The sequence below is a fragment of the Pleurodeles waltl genome, chromosome 12 (assembly GCF_031143425.1).
Source record: "Pleurodeles waltl isolate 20211129_DDA chromosome 12, aPleWal1.hap1.20221129, whole genome shotgun sequence".
In the NCBI taxonomy this organism is placed as follows: Eukaryota; Metazoa; Chordata; class Amphibia; order Caudata; family Salamandridae; genus Pleurodeles; species Pleurodeles waltl.
In genome coordinates this window covers 329,279,853-329,303,897 of record NC_090451.1, presented here as the reverse complement: position 1 = coordinate 329,303,897, position 24,045 = coordinate 329,279,853, and the positions used below count along the sequence as shown (strand labels likewise).

Below are 24,045 nucleotides of genomic sequence, written 5' to 3'. Positions count from 1 at the left end.
TTTACGCTTGTCTGCTGCATTTGGCATGGTGAGGACCATTCTTGCTCTTGTCTGGTTCTACAGAGTTCCCCCCCATTAAGTCGTTCAATTTTGATAGACATATGAAGCCCCTTATGTGTCTGCTGTTGGAGCTCCACCATGATTTTCATTTCTAACTTAATGAGAAACCGTTCTACTTCAATGCCTTAGACCATGCTCCTCAGTTTTCTCCATGTCAAAAAATAACTGCTTATCAAATGTTAATAAAGGATATCAGTGTAAATCTGAAACCTAATAAAAATAAAATAGTGATAATTGGACCCTAGCAACCACTCCTAATTGTGAATTCCCTTGTTTTTATACAAAATATATCAAGTCACAAGGAATTGCCGGATACTTTGTCGCAGTCTACCCGCTCAAGTAGGAGCAGTGGATGAATTTGTCTTTCCTCAATTAAATTGCTAGGCTGCAACCTGCCTTTCATTCCCAGGAATCTGCTAAGAGCTGGTTCTCCACTACAGTATGTCAGTAGATTGTATGAATCACTGACAGGCGATAAGGTGAGGCACCTACAGAGGCTAGAGTTTAGCTAACGTTGAAAATGAACAATGTGGTTGTTTCTTTCTGCTTGTGCAGTTATAATAATCACTTGTCTGTTTTCATATGTGGACTTTCCTCCCCCTAACTCATTCGGTAAGATGTCTGATGCAGAAAAAAGGTCCAAGGGAAACTAAGTGAAACAACACAATACACTGTACAATTAATGCACTTTTGGTTGCGAACAGTACTGTTGGCTGGAGAACTGAACCCATATTGCCCTAAATGTTGTTGTGGCAAATTTAGGAAGTGTAACTCAGTCATTGGAGTAGGTGACACACCCAACCCACAAAGAAAATTGCCATAGATTGCACTGCAGAGATATTTCATCCCACATTGCATTAGTCAGTTCTTGTTTCTATCAAGGTGTGTGTACAGTACAAGGCTGAGTTGCAGAAACCATATATCCATAGTAGTGCCAGATAGTAATATCGTGTCTGCGGTTTCATGAGGTACTTAGGGCCACCTTACCCTTCTAACAGTAACACAACAGACAATCACGGTATTTTGACCCTCTTATACTTACATGAGGGCAAGATCACAGGAAACCAAACCCTGAGGCACATGCAGAAATGAAAAAAACCCTGATGAGAGTAAAGAAGCAGGATACAGACCAGGTGGTATGCAATAGAGGTCTGCCAATAAGAGACTTCCTGTTGAGGATTGTTGTAGTGCATTTTTATCATGACAAGCTTCCTTTTGCTTCAGCGGACAGTGAATTATCTCTGAAGTTTAACGCCTCTGTGTAATGAGTCAAGTATTTTCTCACAAAATCCTACAGAGCTAGGTAGATAGAGCATGCTTAAGGAGAGGTTAGCCTGTTAGGAATTGGACCCATGCAAACCTATCTGCGTTAAAGATTCTGAAGGCGTACAGGAGACTAATCATTATTTCGGATTTCTGTGTGTTTTTTGGGGAGGCTGATTCAAGGTACATTGCACTGTCTATAGGATATAGACCTATGCTATGACCTGAGAGACCCATCTCTAGCGTTTGTGCCAGACAGCGGAGACCAGCAAATAGTGCACAGAGAGGACAGTAACCTTCTGCTCGGTCCTCGGACCTCCTACTCCACTCACAATGATGCTCTTATTCAAAAAGACTCCATATATATCATTGTTTTTCTCAGAGTTCTGTGCGCAGGGCAGCAGCTTGTAATAATACCCAAAGATCTATACTAAAATCCATGGTTGAAATATAGTTTGTCCTCCCAAGAAGATATTTTTACTAGTTTCCAGCTAAGGAAAATTTGAAAAGTTGTTTAAAATGCACTTTAAACAAGGGTACAAGGCAGAAACACTGGATTGGATCCTCTCCAAGACCGCCAGTGAGTATAAAGTGTATAATTCTAGAATGAAACAATTGAATGTGTTCTCAGACAACAGGACTCTAGCTGCTGCATTGAGGATATGTTGTTGTCTTTCTATTGCAAAGAATGGGTATAACCAAGATACATGTCTGGCCGTCTTTATGTGGACCACACAAACACATTCATCACAGCAACTCTGGAAGAAAGCTAAATTGTCAAAATGTGTTTGTTGTGCAGGTAAAATAAATCTCTTTGATACTTTTGAGGAGCTGAAGAGAATTCTCCATCTTCTGAGATACTCCTGACAACTGGTGAAGGTAACAGCCCCTATCCTAATGAAGAAAGCGGTAATGCTAGTGGATGGATTGGGACATTAGGTTGTTTTGACTTGCTTTCTGTTTATTGGGATTTAAACTTCAGAAAGTTTTCTAACATCCAGTAGAATATGGCTAAATAGGCCATACTGGTATTCAAAGGATTAAGAGTTTTAAGATCATTGGAGCCTGGATGTCCACTACATATGAAAAGAATTTGAAGTTCGACCAGAAGTCTAAAATAGTGCCTAAAAGCAGGAAGGTCAAACTCGGGAGCACTACCATTCCACATGTTTGAAGGAAGTTTCACAAGGAGGCATGAAACTGCTCGTCACTGGAGGGACAAAAAAGTAAGCGCTCCATCTCTTTACTTTGAGTAAATAGTAGTAAATTCTAGAAAATGCCTATAATAAACGTAATTTAAGATTTCATTAAGAGATTTTCTAATCTACGCTCAGCTGTTTGACAGCATCAACATTTCCGAGGAAAAAGCCAAAAACTAATCCTAAAAGGCAACTAGTCTTACCTTTTGGGGTCCAGATCTTCTGATCTGTAAGAGACAACTTTAAGTAGGTAAACATTGGTTCAGCTTATGATAAATAATACATTGGCTAATCCATAACGAGTTGGGGGGGGGGGGGGGGAGACTACTGCTTCACTGAATTTGTCTACTGTTATGTTTCTGTCATTTGTATAACAAGCAGTCTACCAATAGTAAGGCCTCCTAGCATTGTTGTTTGTCACTAGGCATCATTCTGTGATTTTCATTGCAGATCCCAGTCTACCTCGTCGGTCTTTGATGTTATGGTTTGGGGAACTTTTGTGGTGTGAGGTTGGATGCTGAATTCATAAGTCACCAGTGGTCCTATTGAATAGTTGGTAGGCATTTGGCAATTGCTTCTTTACTAAACTGAGCACATATGATTTTGGTATTAGAGGTGTATGACTGAAGTGCTTCACTCTAATCATTCATTCATCATGTAACAGCACAGGGGGCTTTTTGCTCGTTGTTCAGCAGCAACATGGAGAGGGCATATGTTTCAAAATCACACAGTTGGTAGATCATTTTTATTACAGATCTATTAACTGCAGTTCCTGTATTACTGGCCTTACTCTCAAGTTTAATATAATATCCAACCCAACATTGAACAGTGTAAAAGTGTGTCATGGCATGAAATTGTAACTAGATGTTCATTTGGGGCTCTCGCTCTTTTGCACTCTCTCTCTCACAATATCATGAAAGACGCCAACACCACAGTAACATTTTAAATAATCTTTTATCCCTCACTGGAAGTGACAATAGTGCAAAGAATTGTGTCATGCCAGCAAATCTACAGGTTTACAACGTCTGCATCTCTGTGCTAAAAATTACTTCGGCACAGATTTCAATTGCTATGTAAGAACATGCTTCTGACATCAGAAAATCTTATAAACTTTGTTCAAGAAAAAGCACATTCTATTAAATGAAAGTATGCAGATGTTTTGTTTTTTAATTACATTTTCGTCTGGCGTTGACCAAGTTGAACCATGTTAGCAAGACTGTTAAGTTACTCAGCTGACATTTCGTTTTGTTAACATACGTCCCTCTGTCATACCCTGATTTGGTGGCAATGGGGCAGGCAGAAACGTCTGGGGCTGAAAAGTCTAGGTTAAGGTTGATTGCCACTGGTGTCCTGGGGCCCGTCCAACTATGGCTCTGTAAACTGGGCTAAGAGCAATCCCTTCCACACTTTACTTTCATATGTAGCACCAGGACCAGTCACAGCCTTCTCAGGAAGATAGTTTGAGGTGGCTTGAGCTGAGTGCTCTACAAAAAAATTAATGTCCAGCCCAGGGCTTATTTTTGGAAGAAACAAAGTACTTCAATCACACAGTTGTACTAAATACAACACACTTCTATGAACATACATGTATGTGAATCTGTGCATTATCTCATCTAGTTGCTACACCCACCCCCTCTCTGTTCCCTCCCAGGTGATAGATATATGATAGAAATATAGGTGGTTGATATGGTGGTAAGTTCTGAAAAGATTTAGTAGACAAAGAACCAGCTACAAGACTTGGAGCAAGACACACAGGCTTCAGGAAATACCTCCATCGTTAGCTTTCATCCGAACTCTCCTTCGATAGGAGAAAAGCATCAAAGTCCTCCACTCTAAACACAAACCCATTTCCCAGAAAGAAGACTTTGATGCTTGTCTCCATATCAACCACCTATATTTCTATCATGAACAAATTGAAATGAGTATTCCAATACCTTGAGAAAGCCCTAGGTGAACACACCACAAGGGGTGAAACACGTGTCGGTTGTTTTCTTCGTGCAACTTTCAAGACTTTTCCAATGTTGGATATCAAAGAATGTATATGAATTACAGACTATTTTTTCCTTGCAACTCTCAAGACTACTCCCATGGTGGGAATTAATTATTGCACGTGAACTATTCTAAGGCTGTTCTTTTCTGCACTTTCCATGATGTAAACCAATAAATGTACCTGAATCACAAAACGTGGACCTGATGAATTTTTGACTGCTTGCAACTTGCAATAGGCAAATCTATTTTCTCAAAATGAATTGTGGGTTCTCACCTCTAGTATTCACTTACTTTTGTGTGATAGTCTTTCAAGACAAGATCTTGGTCAAGGATTGTGCAGTGCAAGATACATAACATGATACTGGGCTTGATGTTTTATGCTGCAAATAGATATTTGTATTTCTTTAAATACACATGGGTATTTGCTGCTGCAAAATGTAAACTGCAGCATTACAACACAATCTTTAGGCAATGCCAAACCACTATGACTTCACAAGTGGTATTTGTGCTCATTGTGAATGGCGTGAGAAGGTGTGTGTTAACTGGATACTAGAACGTAAATCTAAAGACAGGTAAAAATACAATCCCTAGGAATAAGTGCTTTGCATTGCCACAATTGCAGCCCATCTTATTTCCTCTTCCACTTCCCTGAATGTCTGAAGTTTGGTTTCACTGTGGCTCCCAGACAAATTTCCAGCCCCTCCCTTGTAGCCGCTCCTTTCCTATTGTTCCACAACAACACGCTGCCTACTGAAGCACCTCACGTTCAAAGGCTGAAAGTACCATACTTTTAATAGGAACCCAAATAAGATTTGAGTAAATATGAATTACTAGGATTCGTTTGTAATGGATTGTGCTATTAAATACACTAGGGAAAGTAGCTAAGAATTGCGTTCTTCTCCCATTACGTTGTTTTGAGTTTCACTGATAGAAAATCGGCCGATCCTTTTTTCACATAACAAAAAGCAAAGCCTATATCTAACTTTAATGGGCTAAAGCTTGCAAGCATGTGCCTGTGCATTTCCACAGGTCTATGTTTGTATGCATTACAACATTTTTGCCACACCTACTACCCTTACCAAAACTTGTTCCAGTTTTGAACCTTAAATACACCTCCAAACGTTATTCTTGACTAGCAGAATTTAAATAGTGCATCAACCTATGAAGGCTGTTAGTTAAAATACAAACGTCTTTCAACACCGATAAAAAGCTGGGCCTGTTGAGAAAAACTAACATGGACATTTAGTTATATTCATTTCAGTAATCCTGGTACAATTAATTATAACGTTTTTTGTTTATAATAATGTCTCTTCTGATTACCATTTCACAGGTATTCTATCAGTATATTGTACAAAAATATCTTAGATGGAATATTGACTATCACGAAGTAATGACTATGTATGGTTAGCATAGATTTACTATTGTTAATTTCACAAATACGTGCCCTAGCATTATATTTCTTCAAGGTACATAACTTCACAATAATGTATTGGTAAATACGTTATTTAAGGTATATTTATTGAATATTTTTCTGCACAATATTCTGAAATCCAGCCATTTCCGATGGTGGGAGCAATGTTGTGAAACAATTGCACGGTTACCTGAATTTTCTAGCCATGTGTATGTCAGCATAGCCTTGATATTCCCTAGTTTATGCCAAGTTACGAGCCAAGTTGAATTTCGCATTTTGTAGTTAAAAGAACTTTTCTTTCAAAGTAGATTTCTGCTTTCCAGTGAGACTCCCAACTCATGAAGTATATAACAGAATATTGAAATATCAAAACTAGAAATGGCATGTATGAGAATACATTTGTAAGAAACAAAGAATGGGGATTGCGTGATGGTTTCATACAAAATACATTGTAAGTTTGATAGTTTTCCTAATTTTTGGCAAACAAACGTTAAGAATATTGACATTATTCCACTTCCTAGTCCCACCAAGGAAAGAAGAGCTATTGGCCCAGCCACGACCAACAAACGAAAGTCAAGAATTTGAATTGTCCAATCGTTGCTTGTTCTCAATAGATTCACTTACTACCCCCGCTTTAAAAACAATGGAGGATATTTAGAGAATGAAGATAAAGGAGGACTAGTGGTACAACAGGTATTCATAGTGTGATTATATCTTGTCGTAGCCCTTCAGTATTTGGTGTGCTTCTAGGTTGACTGGCAGTGAGGCAGTGACTTCAGCAGTAGCCTATTTACTCTCTTCTGTATGAGAGAAGATGGGTTGGGTGCAACAGTAATATTTTCGGTGTTGTGCACAGAAGTGGAAAAAGTGGAGACCCATAGATCATTTAGTCGGCTCAGTTGTCTGATGTTAGGGCTCTGTAGTAAACTCTTACTTCCTAAACAAAACAAAAGAGGTTGTGTTACCGTGTTGTAGGGCAGGAAGTGGCTTGCTAGATTGGGTCCCCTCACTGAGATGTTGGTTTACAAATCAGTCAGACTGTTTGTACACTTAGAAATGTCTTCATGCAAAGCTGAAGCCACACAACATTGGAGCAGTGTAATGAGAAATCGTATTACTCTTCCCTGGAGGTGAATGACAGAGTCTGCTGGGAATGCTTGTTATTTTGCTCTAATTTTTGGGAATGGAGTAGAGGACCAAGAAAAGCCCAAAAACTATTTTTTCAGGTCCTGCTGGAGGGAGAGCAGAATGGAACTGTATAGTTCAGGATGACTCTTCTCTCTCCCTCTAGTTGTGACTCGGGGGTCAAGGGCACCTAGCAGGCATACCAAATGTTTCTTTTTTTTTTAACCCCTAAATGAAGAGTGGTGCTGTGGAGCTGTAGGGCTTCATATGTTGTCTGTGGCAAAAGAAGATTGAGTGAGACTGAGCAGTCTTATGTCATTGTCTCTCTGTCCCAGAAACAGAGGGCCAGGGAAGCATTGTAGAGTCAGGAATTCTCTTCACAACGGTCCTCAGTGGCAGGTGTGAAGGGAAGTGTCATTCCCAAATGGGCATGTCCTAATATAGAGGTGGGATTGTGGAAGTGGCAAACAGCCTTGGATTTTTCTCTTCTTATCATAATATAATATAGACAGGTATGTTTTGCTGAGTTGTGACATCCTCCAGTTGCCATGGTGAATGATGCTGGGCAGCATGAAATAGTCTTTTTACTAGTCCTAAGAAAGATGGGATGGTAAACTAAGCTTCCTATTGTTTACACTACAATGATAAGATGAGAGAAATGTTATGAAACCAGAGACCTTAGTGCATCACTGTGGCAAGTATGGTGCATCTTTTTCTTCCCTCCTCATCCAGTGGCATACAGCATTGAACAACTCAGCTTCCATGTATCCTTTTCTGTCTGCCTTGGAAAATGAGGCTCAAAGAAGCACCTGTGGAATGGCGATCTTATTCTACTCCCCTTTAGTGGAAGTAATTCAGAGATATTTCATATCCCTGTCTAGGACAAAAATAAGCTAATTTCAATCCTCTTCCGCCAGTCTGAGGGGCAGGGAAAACTTGTTATAGCTGGAAATTCCCACATACATTTTGATTGAGCTGTGCTTAATTTGAGCCTGTGGTTTCTGGTTCTCAGCACCAGCACTTAATTGTCAGCACAGGCACTTGTAGCAGCTGCCTGATGGTGGTGGTGTTTTTGTAATTTAGAGATGAGCAGAACCACAGTTGTTTATTATTCAGTGGATTCAATGTACATAAAAATAACCAATACATGCCTCCCAAGCCATTCTTATAGCTGGGGGGGAGCTCGAAAATTCTGAATTGTCACACTTGTAGCAGTGTGATGGTTAGTATTTGTGTCACTGCCGTCATTGGCAATTCTGGCAAAGGCAATGGGCAGTGCAACCTGCGGTGGCCTCCGGACAAGGGCTGTGGCAATTATGTTTTTTTCTTTACAAATTAAACACTAAAGCAGATGCAGACAGACATTATAGTCCAGATCCTCTTCTCTCATTTCCAGTTTCAAGGAGTGTGGAGTTGTCTAACAGGCAGGTTGATCTTCTCTGTTGTGGTTGCTTTGATACACTACTTTCTACTGCAGTTTTTTTTCTACCTCTAGGTCCTGTAAGTGCTACTATTACCCAATTTAATGGTACTCCATGTATGGACATTTTGTAGGAGGGCAGCTGAACTAGCCTTCTTGAGCTACAAACGTATGTGTATGAAAAACTCAGCAACCTGTAAATAATGGCACATCTGTGGTTCATTAAGTTGATTCGAGGGCAACCACAAAATACTACCAGACAACAAAACTGCTTAATAAATTTGTTTCAGAATTACAACTCCTGCTATTAGGAAGGGAAAAAAGCAGCTTGTGAAGTTTAATACGGAAAAAAGTCTTATTAAAGCTCTTATTATAGTATATTATTCCTTGGTTAACCAATGTAACACAGTGCTCAGGTGATATTTATTTCTAAAACATAATATATTCTTGAATATTCTCCTTTTGAGCAATCAACCTCGTTGTGCAGGAAAATCCCTGTGTCATCATCCGAATTGAAAACATAATTCAAAAGCATCTGTGGAAAAAAAACATATTTGGAATTGTATGTGGAATGCCATATCGCAGAAAGAATAATTTCCTGGAAATGGAGTGGATCTTAAAAGGTCTTACACTTGCCCGAGGAGCAATTTACTACCACTAAAAGTGCATCAGAGCAGATCGAATGGTATCAAAATATCTCCTTTAATAAAGCATGCTTCAATATAAATTAGAGTTTGCTTCCATTTTGAAAAGAATGCTTAGGCCCTCATTACGAGTGTGGCGGTCTTAAGACCGCCACACTCGTGCTGGAGGTGTGACTGCCGCCAAAGTGGCGGTCCAACCTCCACATTACGAACATGGGGAAAGCCCCATGATCAGACCACCGGCACTGCCACTTTTAGGCCGGCCGATGGCCTGGCGGTGCCTGCGTCTTAATCCGCCTAGCAGCGCTACCCTGGGGATTATGACCCCTGTGTCCGCCAGCTTTTGCATGGCGTTACCACCGCCATGCAAAGGTTTGTAGAGACGGAGTGCCGGGGGCCCCTGCACTGCCCATGTACTTGGCATGAGCAGTGCAGGGGCCCTGTAATGTGTAGTTAAGGTGTGGTGTTATTATATTTGTACATGTGTTGACCTTCATACTTGTGTGAGGTTGTTGTTCTTTGTATGTCTCCTTTGTTCCAATTCCTTCGCTTGTGATTCCAAGTTTGTTACTAGAATACGTAGCAGAGTTAGAGGACAGAGACACAGAGCAGACACTCAGCAAGTCTCTGCTGTTGTTACAACTAAATAAAGATATTCTTATGAAATACGAAGACTCCGACTCTACAGATTTTGGTGACGAGCTGGTAGTGGTTGTAACAACAATGAAGAACCCGTGCTGTTCAGGAAAAATGGTACACTTTGCTCGTAAAGGCTTGCTGAGATTCTTGAAGAATTAATTTCAGCTTTATTTTGATCATAGTGTGTGACTTATTCGCTTAGAACACAAAAGAGAGTGTAGGGAGTGGTACAACCCCACACGTACTCCTGAGAGGAATGAGCACATCCATGTATCACTGAAGGTGTGGGGTGATATTTAAGGGTGAACTGGATTAGTGAACCCTAAACTAGAGGCGCTGGCTCAGCGCGTAATTGCTGGGTAAAAGGGCTGAGTATATAATTTCTTAGGTAGTGGCTGTGTCTACAAGAGGGAGTTCCTTTTACGGACTAGGTGGTCTCACACACATAATAGTGTCATGCTTCATCATTTGACCACCTAGCCCCACCCAGTTAAGATGGTACTACCTGGGCGCACTCAACCTTGTTAAAGGAACTACAGAGGAAGTGCTGAAATAAATCTAACTGGATATTTTACAGGGATCCAGATGGGCTGTGAATAAAATTACCTTACACGTCACCTGTCACGGTTAGTAGGACACTTTAATAGAGGTGTATGTAGGTAAGGTTAAAACTTATGTTCGGGACTCAGTTGAGATTAATGACTCACGGAGTCTAAGAAACAAGGACCAACATGTTTCTGCCCTCTCTACGTGCTGGAAGGTCAGGGACATTCGTCAGGGTCATGGATCCCCTAGGGATGAATGCTTTGTAGCATGCTTGGTGGGAGGTAAAAATAGAATAATAGGCCTACCTGAGCTGTTTGTTCATATTGTGGTAGGTCCCGAAGGATAAGGCGATTTGCCTCTGGTCTGGGAGTTGCCGGAGGGAGGGTATCCCTTGTAGCCGATGGGTGTATCTACTGACCGTATCCCAACCGTTCGTGACTTATTCGCTACTAAGACTTTCTTTTTAATCATCGTTACGAAGAACGTTTTTATGTGACGTTAGAAGGTGAAGTCTTACCATTTGACTTTGGCGATATTTGAAGACGGCGTTGGCTGTTACACGGCTCTAGCTCAGCTCACAAGGATCTCAGAATGACGTTGCATGCGCATTGACGCACGCCTGTTGGAAACATCAGCATTTTGCTGATTAAAGGAAGAAACGTTAGCAACCCAGAGGATTCCAGTAAGTAGATCGGAATGCTTTTGTCATCGGACAAAGCGCGTTCACTCGATTGAGGCACCAATTAAGAAATTAAGATTTTGGAACACATTTCCACGATGGACAAGACATGTTGGATGTAAAGGATAGGAATGCTATAGACATTTTTGGCTACAGTGCTACTATTTTGAACTAAAAGTTTCAAGGTGTTTTGCATTATCTATTTGTTCTTTTGTTGTTCCCATTTGGTTGTTGCATAAGCAGCCACAGATGTTTGTGGATTATTGTGTTTAGGAAAAACACATAATACAGTGAACTAGTTCTTCAGGTGCAGAGTGGACACTTTTGAACATCCAAAATTCTAAGCATGACCACACAGCAATTTTCTCTTCAGCCTCCGCAGACATTTTCACCGGCAGGTGCGGGCCCATGTATGAAGTGGGTGGAATGGAAATCATATTTCTCAAACTTTTTGGAAACCATAGACGAGGAAGGGAAAATTAGTTCAGAAAGGAAGAAAAAGATCTTTTTACATTCTGTTGGCCCTAAATGACTAAAGTTTACGAATTGATGACAAAAATGAGTGGGAGTGGGGACACTAATGTATTTGAAAATGTTTTAAGAGTTTGATAACTACTTTGCCCCTAAAGTATGTATAGATATTTCTAGATATAAATGTTTCCATAGGAAGCAAGAATGCGGAGAGACAGTGGATGAGTATGTTGCTGCACTCAAAATATTGGCTAATGATTGCAAATTCGACCATTTGCAAGAACAATTGATTAGGGACCAAGTAGTGATGCATAACCGTGATTCGGCAATTCAGGAAAGGTTGTGGATAAATAGAGATGCAGACTTGGATGACATTCTAGCAATTGTTAGGAAAGCTGCGTTATTAAGTTGCAGTGCGAAAGCCATTAAAACAGAGTCTAAAGAGTTTGGGGAGGATACAGTTAACAAAATAAAACATAAGGAGATGGGCATATCTAAAAAAGAAAGTGTGAAAAGCCAACAGACATCAAGGAGTGATAGTCAAAGGTGTTATCGCTGTGATAGCAGTTCACATTTAGCTTCTTACAAATACTGTGCGGCGTTAAAGCAGAAGTGTGCAGCTTGTGGGGTCCTTGGACATTTTGCTAGGGTGTGTGAAGAAAAGGGGTAGTAATGTGAAGTATGTGGAAGGTGCAAGTGACAGTTCAAGTGGAGATGAGGGTAAGGTCAATAAGATTACGCATTGCAGCAAGCAGAAGGGAAAAGAACAAGTGTTTGTATTCCATGTGCATGAGGGCTCATTTTGCAATAAGAAGAAACCTGTATGCTTTATGCGTATTGGAGGGATTGATATTCAAGTGTATGTTGATTCTGGATCTCCTTTTACCATTATTAATGAGGATGTATAGAGGTCAGTTTGTGGAAAAATTGGGTAGCAGCTTGCAAGAACCTGATATTAGTCTGGAAGGATTTTCAGGAGAGAAAATAGATTTGTTGGGATTTAGGGAACTTACTTTTGCTTTTAAGAACCGGAAATCTATTGGGAAGTTATACATTGCGAGGAAGGGACCTTCAGGACTGGGTTGGAAGGATCAAGGAGAATTATATATTACCCTTGATCCAAACAGCCCTGAACCAGTTATGATTGTGGATGAGGAGGAAAATATTGCAAAGGAAATGTTTAAAAAAAATTCCTAAAGTTTTTAGTGGACAAATAGTGATTTTTTGAAGGTTTTTAACATAGTATTGTTCTAAAGTCAGATGCTAGTCTGAAAATTCACAAGATAAGAAACATTCCCATACTAATCAGAGTTGAAGTTGAAAAAGAATTAGACAAGTTGGTTAAAGTTGACATTATTGAACCGATTGAATCTTCTGAATGGATTTCTCCGGTGGTGGTAGCGAAACGTGCAAATGGAAAGATTCCTTTATGCATAGATTTGCACCACCTGACTAATAATATAGTGGTGGACAAGTTTTCCCTACCAAGAATTTCGGAAATGTTGACACTTATAAAGGGGGCAAAGTGGTTTTCCACCATAGATTTATCAGCTGTTTATCATCCGATTAAATTAAGTGAAGCAAGTAAGAAGTACACAGCGTTTATTACTCCAATAGGATGTTTTCAATATAAGAGATTACCTTTTGGTCTAGCTTCGGCAGCTGCCATTTTTCAGAGGTTAATGTATCAATTATTTGGGAAAAATATCAATGTGAGGTGTTTCCAAGATGACATATTACTTTTTGGCAAAGATAGGATTGAACACGATAACGTTTTGGGAGTGGTTCTGGGTATATTAGAAGGCAAAGGTTTGACTGTGGAACACTCTAAGTGGAAGTTCGGAGTACAGTCAGTAACCTACCTTGGACATGTTTTGTGTGGTGATGGGGTGACTATGAAACCAAAGTTAGTAGAAGCCATTCTGAATTCTCCACATCCCACGTGTAAGGATGATGTCAAATCGTTTCTAGGAATGATAGTTTTATGCAAAATTTGTGAAGGGTTTTTCCAGCAGAGTATATAACATTAGGCAACTTCTGAAAAACCACACTAACTTCAATTGGTCACAAGAATGTGAAACAGAATTTAAGAACGTAAAGAATGCAATGGTACAAGCTCTTGTTTTAAGTAGCTTTGATCCAGAGTGTACAAATGTTGTGACTGTGGATGCCAGCAATTAAGGATTGGGAGGTGTGTTGACACAAATTGATGCTTCAGGGAAGGAAGCTATAATTGCTTTTGCTTCTCGTGCTTTATCACCGAATGAAGAAAGGTTTTCGGTGATAGAGAAAGAAACACTTGCATGTGTCTGGGCACTGAAGCACTACAGATCTTTTGTGTGGAGAAAAAAATGTATTTTATGAACAGACCACAGGCCGTTAGTGAAACTACTGACCACTGAAGGAATGTTTAACGCATCTGCTAGGATCGCTAGAATGTCAATGCGTTTGCAAGATTTTGTGTATGAAATTGAATATGTTCCAGGAAGGAGTAATGTTCTGGCAGAGTTTCTGTCTTGTATGCCTAATGAGATATTGGAATGGGATGCGGATGAAGGGGAGGAGTTACAAGTTGCATTAATTCATGATGAGGGTGCCCTGAGTGTAAAGGAGGAGGTGTGGAAGGAAGGGTATTCTAAGGATACTGATTTAAAGATGTTGATGGGATGTGTGATAAATGGTTGGCCTAACATGTCTAAAATTTCAAATAATCTAAGACAGTTTTGGGAAGTGAGGAGTGAGATATCAATTGTTCCAGGAACTGTTTTTAGAGGTGATAGAGCTATTCCACCAAAGACACTTAGGAATAATATTTTAAAGTTATGTCATGAAACTCACTGAGGAATAATGAAAACTAAAGAGAGAGTTAAAAAATGGTATTGGTGGCCAGGGATAGACGTTCAAGCTGAAAGGGTTGTTATGGAGTGTGTCGTTTGTGCGAATTCAGATAAAACATTGAGGACATTGAGACCTAACGTGTGAACCATTCATACCAAATAAACCATGGCATACGGTTGCACTTGATATCATGGGTCCCATTGGCAGTCCTGGGAAGTATATAATTGCCATGATTGATTTTATCTACAGGTGGCATGTGGTGATAATTGTGGATAAGGTGGATTCCTTAGGAGTTTTGACATTCATGGACAGTACTTTTGTAGAGGAAGGCCTACCAGTACAGATTATTAGTGACAATGCAGTTTATGTCTACTTTAACAAAGAAGTATTTTGAAAGGATTGGAGTTCAACATAGGACCCCGTCTTTGTACAATCCCAGTGGTAAAGGTATGATTTAGAGGTTTAATAGAGTTATAAAGGATGCAATTCAAATTGCGTGAAAAAATGGGGATGATTGGGAGGTTCAAGTTTTCAAAACGTTGTGGTCATACAGAACTTGCCATCATGGAGCTCTTGGGTGGTCTCCTTTTGAATTAATGAGAGGCAGAGTACCTAGGACAAAATTCAACCCGGAATGGTTATTGGAAGCATCTGACAGTAACGTGTCTTTTGGAGAGGTTAGAGATCAGATTATGAAGAAGCATCTGAATTATAAACAATATTTTGACAGTAAGAGGAGTTCAACGAGAAATATGGAAATTTGTGAATGTAGTTGGGTTAAAGTAAAGAAACCATGGAAGGTAAGGAAGGGTGAGAGTCAATTTACAGAACCTATTCAAGTAAGCAAGGTTTTGCGCAACACAGTTCTTTTGAGTGATGGAAAGGTGTGGAACCTTAAAAGGATAGCGTTGTTTAGAGGACAGTGTGATACTAATAACATTTGAGTGATTCCTTAGAAGATTATGGTCTGGAGAAGAATAAAGCAAATGATAGTTTGGAAAAGGACTATAATATCGGAGACAGTGTTGAGGTTGGAGAGGACGTGTGTAGGAACAATCGGGAACAAGATGTTGAAGAAGATGCTTCGGCGATTGCTGTAAGGAGGGATGGAGGAAGTGTGGAAGTTGGATCTATGGAAAAATAGTTAGCCCTTGGGCACGTAGCTAATATTCCGGCGGGCAAAGTGAGTGGTAACAAGGAATGTACGGGTCATAAAGGCAATAGGATTTCTTCAAAACCCAAGTGGTTGGATGATTATATATGTAATTTTATTTCACAGTGCTCTGTGTATATATATATTTTCTTTTTTTTATTTAAAGGGGAAGATGTGTAATGTTTAGTTAAGTAGTTGTGTTATTATATTTGTACATGTGTTGACCTTAATACTTGTGTGAGGTTGTTGTTCGTGGTATGTCTCCTTCATTCCAATTCCTGCGCTCGTGATTCCAAGTTCGTTGTTGGAATACGGAGCACAGTTGGAGGACAGATACACGGAGCAGACACTCGGCAATCCTCTGCTGTTGTTACGACTAAATAAAGATATTCTTATGAAATACGAAGACTCTGACTCTACAGGCCCCCATGGACAGCCCCATCACGGTTTTCACTGCCTGATTACAGGCAGTGAAAAGCGCGACGGATGCTGGTGCACCCAACGCACCGCAACATTGCCGCCGGCTCGATTACGAGCCGAAGTCAATGTTGTGGTGAGTTTCCCACTGGGCCAGTGGCTGGAAATGCTGTTTCCGCCTGCTGGCCCAGCGGGAAACTCATAATAGGGCCAGCGGCCGGAAAACCGGAGTGGCGCTTTTCTGGCCCAAAGAGTTTAGCGGGTGGCCTCCACCTCCCGCCAAACTCCTAATGAGGCCCTTAGTGTTGTTTGGATCTATGTTAGCGTTGAACTGTACGAATCACCAATCTATGAACCACTGAAAAGGAAATCGAATTAGCCTTAATGACAGCAAAAACATATTTTTTTTTAGGCCAATTAATACAAAAAAATCCCAGAAAGATTTATTAAGGCATGAATGCTAAACAGCTTAGGACAAATTGGTAAGAGACAATTCAATATAGATAAACACACATTGGTTAGTTGCATCAATAATGAAGTAAAAACTTACTCTCTGTGATAAATGTAAGCATCAGAGTAGTTGGGTATAAATCACCAATCTCTTGACTGAAAATAAAACGAAACAAGTGGCAATTTGTGAAGCCATTCATGTATGTTTGAAGGTTACAAAGTTCACAAAGAATGAAGTAAGCTTTACCAAACAAGCAGCTGCTTATGGAGTGGGTCTGTGACTGGGAAACAACTGAGAATCGGATACACTACAAATAGATGTGAAAAGGCGCTGATCAATCAATACAAAGAGTTTTAACAGCATTAACCTGGCAGCCTCTAACAATTAGAGCAATTTGCCCTAGTAAGGGGTAAACACAGAATTAATGGAGCACTAAAAATTAGTTGTGAATTATAGTTGATTAATCAGTTTTCCATATAAAAGGAAGAAAGACTTGACCATAGAATATTTATTGATTCTGGACACCGTTCTATATAAATACACATGCAGTTAAAATATTTAATATTAGAGCAAGGTTTGAATGGCGCTGCATCCTATCTACCACTACAAAAAAAATATATATATATTTCAGGAAAATCATTTTGTATAGCAATCGGACCCTTACTCAGTCCTGGCTCGCCGATTTGTCTCTGGTTCTGTAAACATCCATGATATACATATTACAATAAATTACACTTTTACCTATGTCTCGAATATTGAAAATACACACTCCGCTCTGAAATGGAGAGTATGCAGAGCACAGAACAACGCACAATGCATTATTCAGGCAAAAATGGGCTAACAGTTTATTAATTAGAAATTCTAGCATTACATTCATCCTGGCTGTTCACTCCTTGGTTAGTGGAATCAATATGGTCAGACTTCAGAAATGCACCTATATTACCCCTGCTCGCTGGACATTTAACTATTTCCACAATTTTGCAGTAGATTTAATTTTCTGAATGGTTACGTTCAAGGTATTTGACCACTAATAGAGCATTTTTTGTTTTGCATTCAGTCTTAGTTGTGTTGCAAAACGCATCTTATGCCCTCATTGCGAGTGGCCTGGTAAATTGGAATTCCGGCTTGACACCGGCATGCACAGGGATCACATTTACAAGTGCTGCTATGTTTGTCACACCTGGAAATTACCTTCAAAATTTAAAGAGGGGAAAATGCTTGGTACATACTGAGTAATGCAGATTTTGATGCAGTAAGCCACAAAATCTGCATGCTATGACCTTTTTAGGTCTCGGCTAGACAGCACATGCTCTGTCTTTTCAAGACATGTTTTATATATGTTTTATATACTTAGGCTTCCAATTTGCTAGCTCCGTTGTGGCTCTCATATTTTGTTTCCTCATTTGTCCATGGCATGTATTTGTCATGCTTCTTCCTGGGTTTAGCTGTCCCTGAGAGCAGGGACAAAGTACTAAATCAATATACTTGTCACCATTTTAGCAACTGTGTTAGGAACTACTTTTTTATTTCTCTAACAGCAGCTGGCATGAGCTCTTCTGTTTTGCTCTGAGCAATGATGCATGCATGCCATTGCTTTGTCATTGACCATCATTGTTGATCATCAACTGCTTGGAAAAGAATTGCACGCCGGATGCAACACAACATCCAAACATAAACAAGCATGCATTCAAAACAGCATTGCAACTCATCTCGGTTTTTAATCAATAACGTATTCCCATGCTTTTCTGTAGCCTCTTATCTGCTTTCTCCGGTGCGGTAAAATATAAACACATCATCAAGCTTGTTTAGAAATTATGTTTTTTCTCCTACCTCACACACCCCATCTTGGCTCGCACAGTTGAGGGCGCGTAACAGATCACCATCTCCATGAAGCTTGTGCAAGATTACTGTTGAGACACTAAGAAGGGACAACAGCTGGGCGGGAGCAGCAGCTTTGCTTGTCCATACATCATGATAAAGGTGCTCCTTCAGTTACCAGCTGTGTCACTCGGAGGTACGCTAACATTTTTGTACAACATGGCATCCTCCTATCATGTTGAAATATAGTAATTCTTGTTCTTTGCGGCCTTTTAGATAGCTGCTTCCTAATCTCCTGTATCTCTGAGCACAGTTGCACGCTCACACTAGCTTCATTGCTTTGCCAATTCAAAACAAAGTGGGCGGCAATTATACTCAAGATCCCAATCGAGAGCAGGGAATAGAGTGGTTAAAAGGGGTGTTGGAACAAACGTAGCTTGTGCCTCACCTTCAGTGCTCTCTTTGCGATTTTGTGGTAGCCCATCTCGAGAAGTCCCCCTGGTACAGTGCTGTGGGAATCAACCTTCAAGTGACTCGAGCTACCACCTGAGCCCCTCTCACCGCCCTATGACTCACCCAGACGGCGGTGCAGCTGGCATACTAGATTGACGGTACAAAGCAAGGACCCCACTTCATCTATGTGCGTGTGTTGCTACTGCCATGTTAGTGCAGGCTCTTAGGGTAACAGCCCATGCCCAGTATCGCCATCATCACACACGGTGCAGATCCATCTTCAAGCTCCCCTGGTGCTCAGATTGTGTAGCTCCGCAGGGCCAACTTTTGGCGTGGGAAACTTTGGCCGAAGCCCAGGGTCGCAATTTTCAGAGGAGCGGAAGGAGCTGTATGTATTAATGTTTTGCACACTGTAGTGCTCCTTTTTCCTTTCTCCAGCCTTGGTGCCCCTGTGCGATCAGTTTAAAGTGATTTTATTCAAACCATAGAGGATATTTTTAACAACCCATCGACCGCCCCCCCTCCCTTGCCCTCTCTCCTGCTGACAAACAACAACGCTCTCAGCATGATGCAGGTAAACTATGCTTATTTAAGTATGCATATTAAAGTATGACTTAAGTATGACTTGTATTCTTTTCTCATTCTAAACATATAAAATCAGCAAATTAATGAAGTTGTCTGTGGTGTATTCTCCCAACGCGCTTGTTTGTTGAGGAACAAATGTCAGTAATTTGGTCCATTTTCACTGTAGTCCATTGTTTTATAGAGTCAGCCAATTATTGCACCATGCGTTCCTGTAATGTACGGGAAAGGTGTGGCACTTCTGGTAGGAGGAAAACCCAACTTGTATATTCTTACTGTCTCTCTTATACACTGAGCACCGCAATGCTTACAATTTTGAGAATGATAATTTCTTTATTCACGGGTCAGTAACTGAGGTGCCAGAAGCAACTCATTTTTGCATTCCTTCCCTTTGTATTTTGTTCTTTTTTTGAGCCACTTTGAGAAAACTCTGTTATTTATTGCTGGGCGGGTCTGCTAAATCCCAGTGAGGTTCTTTTAAGCAAAAGGCGGTCCTAATCACATGTAAATAGAACTAAAAGAAAAAATGAGAAACGGCGGGTAGTAAGGGCCAGTTAAGAACATGATGGGATGGGGGTTGGATGGTATAGGGCAAACAGCACTTTGACTGTGTTGGAGCTGACCTTGGCAGTTGGGGTCAGACAATAGGTGTTAAAACTCACCCTATTCTTTCATCCACAGCTAGGCAGTGTGATTTTCATAGGCATTATCACCATGGAAATTAACTTTAGGATGCCTGTCATTAGCACTGAGTATTCAAATTTAGGCCTGGTGCACCCATGTGTCCAGACATAAATTTCATCGTGAGGTACGTGTCCATGTCCGCCATTATTTAGACACTCTTGTAGCAGTCCAGTTATTTGAGACCTAGCTAGAACGGTGTCTCTGCTTGGCTCACGAGCTGTTCTCACTATTCTGGCAAATCTGCTGCACACCATGTCTTTGTTGGGTCCCCAGGGGTTTCAATTTGGTTCACACATGATGTCGATTTCCTTCGGAATCAGTACAGCAGCCCAAAATCACTACACCAGCAGTACATTGGTTATTGATTCTCCCCCTCCCACTAACCCTGCCTGCAACTTTGTCCATACTGCTCACATGTCACTTCACATTATCACTCCACATAATTACACTCCATTTACATACAATCCCACTTCAGGTATTTCCACTATACTCAATACCACATATTGACTACCCATATATTTCCAATGCACACCATGCTACATAATTCAACTACACATAACTCTACTCACCATCACACACTTCCACAACAAAGAATTCTACTACAACCCACATAATTCCTTTCCACACCACATACTTCCACTCCACACCATAACACATGGCTAAAAGACATTGACATTGATAATGCCGATAGCGCTCGGATTGCTGCATAGACGAGACCTGCTGTCTTTGCCAATGCTTGTTTGTTCACTGTGGGTGCATCTTCCTTCAGTATGTTTGTGAAGAGTCTCTCCATCTAACATCAACAAAATCTGTGGGTCAGAATTCACGTCCTTTTTTCTGTATCAGATCACTACAGTATCTTACCTATGAGTGTGAAGTTGTAAAAAAGTTGCTAATGAAAAGGTCCACATATTTTTCTGGAAGGTTCCAAAATGCACCTGCACCTTGATACATTGATTCATCCTTGTGGATAGGTGACATTCTTATGGATTTATGGCACTGAAAAAATTGATAGGTTACTAATTAAACCTTCATTCAGGGCCTTACCAGTGTGTAGTTAATGAGTGCATTGATCTTAAGTTCAAGCTGTATTGCCAGTGTTGTGTAATGCTCTGTGTACGTCCCAGCTCTGGGGTCCAGGGCATAAAAGGACTGCTAGGGCACAACCTGTGGAGGTTATGGATGTTTACTACTACAAACCTGGGGCCTTGCAAATTGAACACCAAGCACACCCCTACAGCACTCGACTCTGAGTGGTAGATGTGGGTGAGTAGGCAATCCAAGGCATATTCATGCAGGTGCCATGGGTTAGAGATTCAGAAATAAACAATGCACATTATAACCCACCAATAATTAGCATTTGAACATTACTTGATCCTAATAAAAGATAAATATTTAATTCTTCTGTACCTCAGTACTATGCAGGATTTAAATGAATTCGAGACACACCACAATATAAAAGGCTACTGTTAGAAATTGGGTTTCTGGTTGACAGGGGAATGCATCCTGATCAAGCAGGAACCACAATCCTATTAAGGGTAAGTCACAAACCCACCATAAATTAACTTGTGCGCACGCTCTGATAGCTTGAAACAGAGCAGCCAAGCTTAACTTAAGAGGCTGTGTGTAAAGTATTTGTGCAACACCTCAAATGGTGAAAACACCACACAAAAAGATACCTGGTTAGAAAAATAGATCGCAATTTGATAAAACAACATCAAAACAACAAATCCAAAAAGTAGAACCTGAATTATGAATTTTTAAAGAATAAATAGTAGAAAAGTGCTTATAAACAGGTAGTGCTGGACTGGGTCAAAGTCAAAAGTTCAGGCCAACTGCGATGGAGCATGGGCTGGCTACAGGGATCCCATTGGTTCAACGGAACCCAAATACCTTAAATCTTAGTGTTGTGAGCATTGTGGAGGTCCATCAATTTTCCCCATGCAGCAGTGGTGATGCGTTGGAGTGAAGATGTGATAGAGGTCGGTGTGGGTGGCAACTGCATTGACATCAAAGCAGTGCTCTGATTCGGATGAGCTCAGTGGCTGCGATGCGGAGTTCGTTGTCGAGGCTGTCGTCAACCGAGATGCAGGGACATTGTGCCAAGGGAAACACTGCAGTGCTGGTTCTGAATGTGGTGCACCACTTTTATCCATACAATGGCAGAGATGCACTGGTTCTGTTCCCATTACGTATGTGGTGACTCTGCTGGAGCAACACCTGAAGGACCCAGGACTAGAGTTACATCACTTGGCAGGTCAGGCTCACAGATGGCAGGATCCAGCTGCAGTGCTGGGTTGGTTGGAAGTCTTTTATGGTCCTGAGATTTCAGATACCAGTCAGCTGGCCCTTGAAGTCACTCTGGGTTGGAGAGTTGCACGTCACCCAGGCAAGGAGGGCAGCAGGTCAGCACAGCCAGGCAGCAGTTCTACCAGCGCACCAGTCCAGCAGAGTAGCAGTATTTTTAGCAGCACAGCAGTCCTTCTTCCTGGAAGGGTATTCACAGGCCCAGAAGTGTGCTAAAATGGTAGTGTATGAGCTCCAGTCCTTATACCCAGTGGTGCCTTTGAAGTGGGGGAGCCTTCAAAGGAGCATTTGAAGTGCACTGAGGTCCTTCTTGCCCTCAATCCAGACCCGCCACACTGGTATGCAGGCCTTTGTATGGGGACAGGACCCAGCCTAATGAGGTGAAAGTATGGGGCTATGGCCAGCTCCTCCCTCCCATCCTGTCAGGATGGACCGTCAGGCCCCATCAGGTCACACCTAAGTTCCCAAAGGCTGCCAGCACACAGGGCTAAGAGCAGGAAAATGCTAAATTTCTAAAAGTGGCATTTTCAAAATCGTAACAATAAATCCGACTACCATTTAAGAGGATTTATCAATAGAATTCCATAGGTACTAAACTTGTCAGATCTACCTCCTCTCAGTCAGGCATTACAGCTCATTAAATGTAATTCCCAATGTTTTGCTATGCGAGAGGTAGGCCTCACAGTAGTGAAAAACGAATCTGTGAGTTCTTCACTACCAGGACATATGAAACTAAAAATCACATGTCCTACCTTTTAATTACATAGCACCCTGCCCAATGGTCTACCTAGGGCCTACCGTAGAGGTGACATATGTAATAAAAGTGGTGTTTAAGGCTTGGCAAGGTTTTTTAAGTGCCAAATAGACATAGCAGTGTGACCGCGCATTCAGTCTCCTATGGCAGGCCTAGAACACGTTTAAAGGCCTACTTACGGGAGAAGCACAATCAGTGCTGCAGGCACACTTGTAGCGTTTAATTTGCAGGCCTTGGGCACATATAGTGCATTTTACTAGGGTATTATAAATAAATATGCCAATTAGATATATACCAATCAAACCATGTTTAGAGGAGTGAGTCCAAGCACTTTAGCGCTGGTTAGCAGTGTTAAAGCACACAGAGTCCTAAGCCCAACAAAAACAAATTCAGAAACATTTGAGGCAAGCAAGCAAAAAGTTTGGGGGAAGACCACACTAAGGCTGACAGATTTAACAGCTAATAGAGCAGTATCACTATGCTAAAGCAATGTACTCCCTCCGGCATCTGTAACACATGAGTGTGGTTTAACAGGTTCAAGCTTCACGTAAAAATGCAAAAGCTTAGACTACCTCCCCCAATCTGTTGACCATCAGGTCAGTCTCTAGTATCCATATTCAGAAAGTTTTGTTCCTCCCCCTTCAGTTGAGAAGCTGGCTCCACTGGCTTCGCCTGGGTGGCAGATGCAGTTCATCTCCATCGGTCCTTCTGCTGGTTTTCGCAGACCTCATATCTGGCCCTGCTATGCTTTTCGTGTGCATTCTTGAGAGCCAGTAGTGGAGCGGTCAGCCCAAGTTGGTGTTGGAGGTCACAGGTTAGATTGGCATGCACAGGATCCTGATGATGGAGGCAAACCGGTTCCTCTCGGCATGGGCTGTCCATGATGTTTCACATTGATGTCGGGGTCAGCCCACAGGCACTTACATGAAGTGAGTGCTGGGCTGGATTTCAACAATATCAGCAGCACAGGCAGTCGCACAATGAAGGGGCAATCCTGCAAAAGCACAAATAAACCTTTATTTTAAAAAGTACAGCCTACTGTATTTCAAGACAATATTAGTCGTTGTGGTCTTTGTCACCTTTGTCTTTGACAATAAATTAATGATATTGTTTTGGACTAGGTTTCTTGCTTTTTATATGTG

At 41.1% G+C, this 24,045-nt stretch overlaps 1 protein-coding gene across 4 annotated transcripts in view; it reads left to right on the top strand.

Annotated features, from left to right (window-relative positions):
• The window catches only part of NOD2 (nucleotide binding oligomerization domain containing 2), a 302,117-nt gene that overhangs the window by 154,413 nt on the left and 123,659 nt on the right, over positions 1–24,045 (top strand). The gene's annotated exons all lie outside the window — the stretch shown is intronic.